Source organism: Mauremys reevesii, linkage group 15 (assembly GCF_016161935.1).
Source record: "Mauremys reevesii isolate NIE-2019 linkage group 15, ASM1616193v1, whole genome shotgun sequence".
NCBI classification, from domain to species: domain Eukaryota; kingdom Metazoa; phylum Chordata; order Testudines; family Geoemydidae; genus Mauremys; species Mauremys reevesii.
This window is the reverse complement of record NC_052637.1, coordinates 8,738,273-8,741,006: the sequence shown is the minus strand read 5'-3', so window position 1 is coordinate 8,741,006 and position 2,734 is coordinate 8,738,273. Positions and strand designations below refer to the sequence as shown.

General features: G+C 45.1%; 1 non-coding gene across 1 annotated transcript; it reads right to left on the bottom strand.

The window, feature by feature from the left end:
- Positions 1–617: 617 nt before the first annotated feature.
- Positions 618–690, bottom strand: TRNAV-AAC. The gene has a single exon. It is a non-coding gene; the product is annotated as a tRNA-Val (tRNA).
- Positions 691–2,734: the final 2,044 nt, after the last annotated feature.

The following is a 2,734-nucleotide window of genomic DNA, read 5'->3' as shown; positions in this document are numbered from 1 at the left end:
CCATTTCCCTACCACTGTAGTAGCTAGAAGCCAAGACACAGCTATGTAAAAGTCCTTTCATCCCTCACTCTGAGAATGAATTGACAGAACTAGACTGAAACCTGTTGCTCTCTTTAGATGAGCTGTGTGTAGCTGATGTTGAGCTTCCCTGTCACTAGAGGGCTGATGCTGTAAAAGGCTGTCTATCCATGTCTATTTTCTAAGGGCTTGTTGGGACTCACTCCCTGGGGCCTAAACAGCTCAGAGGCAGAGGCCCAGAGGCAAAATGTTAAGAATTCATGGATTTTCAAGCCAAAAGGAGCCAGTATGATTCTCTAGTCCAGTGATCACCAATCTTTTTCATCTGGCAGGAGCCAGACGATGAGCCACCGAGAACCCAGGCCGGTGGACAGCATCAACCGAAATGCCACCGAGAAGCGGCAACGTCAATAGACGTCACCACAGAAATACTGCTGAAAATCATCAGCGTTTTGGTAGCGACGCCTCTGGATGACGCTGCTTCTCAGTGGCATTTCAGCAGATGCTTGGCCGCTGGCCAGTACGCAGGCACACATAGAATTTCAGGGTTGGAAAGGACCTCAGGAGGTCATCTAGTCCAACCCCCAAATTAACAAGCTTGTTTCTGCCTGGTTTCGAACCAGGGCCCTTTCGCCTGTTAGGCGAACGTGATAACCACTACACTACAGAAACATGGACACCACATTGGGGACCACTTGTCTAGTCTGATATTGGCATAGCACAGGTTTTTGGATTTCCCGCAGGGTACCCTGACTAAAGCCCAGCTTCTGTTATTTCTGTGGGCCAGGATTACAAAGGGATTTAGGCACCTAAAGATGAAGACAGGGATCCAGTAGGATTTATCAAAGCTACTACGTGACGCAGTGGCATCAATTTAGCAGGTCTGGTGAAGATGTGCTAAATCAATGAGAGAGCGCTTTCCCGTCGAAGTCAGTAATCCACCTCAATGAGAGGCAGAAGCTATCTCCACAGGAGAGTGTCTCCCTTCAACACAGTATAGTGCGGACACCGTAGTAAGTGGATCTAAGCTACGTTGACTTCAGTTATGTTGTTTACGTAACATAAGTAAAAGCAGCAGAGTCCTGTGGCACCTTATACACTAACAAACATATTGGAGCATGAGCTTTTGTGGGTGAATACCCACTTCGTTGGATGCATATAACATAAGTAGTGTATCTCGGATGGACTTAGCATGCTAGTGTAGACCAGCCCGAAAACAGTTCAGATTGTAATTTTACATTTATGTTCTTAAATATTAATAGCCCAAAATATGTAATTGAAATAGCAAACTTACTGTGCTGGTCTTTGTGGAACTTGTCTCAGCTTGTGATACAGTCAATTCTCAGGCATCAGAATTATTTGGACATTATCTATCTATCTTTCTAGCAGCCCTTTGCTGTCCCCTTGCTGTATGTCCTGAGTTGCTGGCTCTCTCTGCAATTCCTAGCAGTCCAGGATCTAGTCCACAGATGGGTGTTCCCTGCTTTCCTCCTAGGGGCAGGCTTGGGTGAGAGGTGATAGACTAAATGGAATCAGGTACTGGAAGCCCCTTCCAGCTCTAGAGATGATACCAGCTTGTGCAGGCTTCAGACATGGTCACAGCCCAGAATGACCCTGTTCTGGGGTTAAACAGCTGAATCCGGTCTCCAGGTCTGTGAGCCCAGCTCTGAGCTCACCACAGGAACAGACCATCCTGACAACCTACCCTAGTTGATCCTAACCCCACAGAGGTGGAGCAGCATCCACCCTGGATCTCTCGTGATGGCAGCAATCCTGGAAGAACCCTTCACTAAAAACAAGACAGGGCAGAGTCTGAAAGGGTACCCCCAAGGTGTTTGCAGAAATAAAATATATAGCACAGACATGTAACTTGCAATAGCTAAGAGCCCAGTGGCACCAGAGCCTCAGTTGGCCTAAAATACCCTCTTTCTTCATTAATCCCACATAATTACCTCTGGGAGAACAGAGATATTTTTGTCTCTTGCATTACACCAGCATCTCCTGTGATGCAGCCAGCAGAGGTACCTGTTGGTCAGGCTGACCCGGTTGCTTGAAGCAGATCACTAGGAGGTACCCAGAGGCAAAGACTAAAAACTAAGGGCCAGGTACAAAGCCAGTGGAAAATTATACAGTTCCATTGACTTCAGAGTAGTTGGGACTATTTACTGTAACTGGGAATCTGGTCCTGTGATTTGAATGGAGATATGCTGGTTTACACCATCTGGGGATCTGACCCACCATAGAGTTTCAAATCTATATTCTTTGCCTGTGAACCTGATCTGAAACTGATTCTAAAGTTCCTAACCTTCCTGCAGTTTCTTCGCTCTTTGCCCCTTGGGATTAATTACAAGTGAAACTTTTAATGGTGATGGAGAGATTCATTTCTACTCAGGATAAAACTTTGGAGGAATTCAGTGTTGCTAAGATTTTCTGTATCTGATCTTCAGCTTCTGTTGGGATGAATGGCCCAGAATCTCTTTCTTTCTTTCTTTCTTTCTTTCTTTCTTTCTTTCTTTCTTTCTTTCGTTCTTTCTTTCTTTCGTTCTTTTGTTCTTTCGTTCTTTCTTTCTTTCTTTACATTATTTTTCCTCTTACTGCAGACAGCACTAAACTAAAAAGCTCATTGGGCTGCAGATGCAATGCTGCATGACATTTTGAAAACCTGTAATTCATATTAGTTGCCCAGCATGTGTAAATTGGCTGTAGCTCCTTCGGA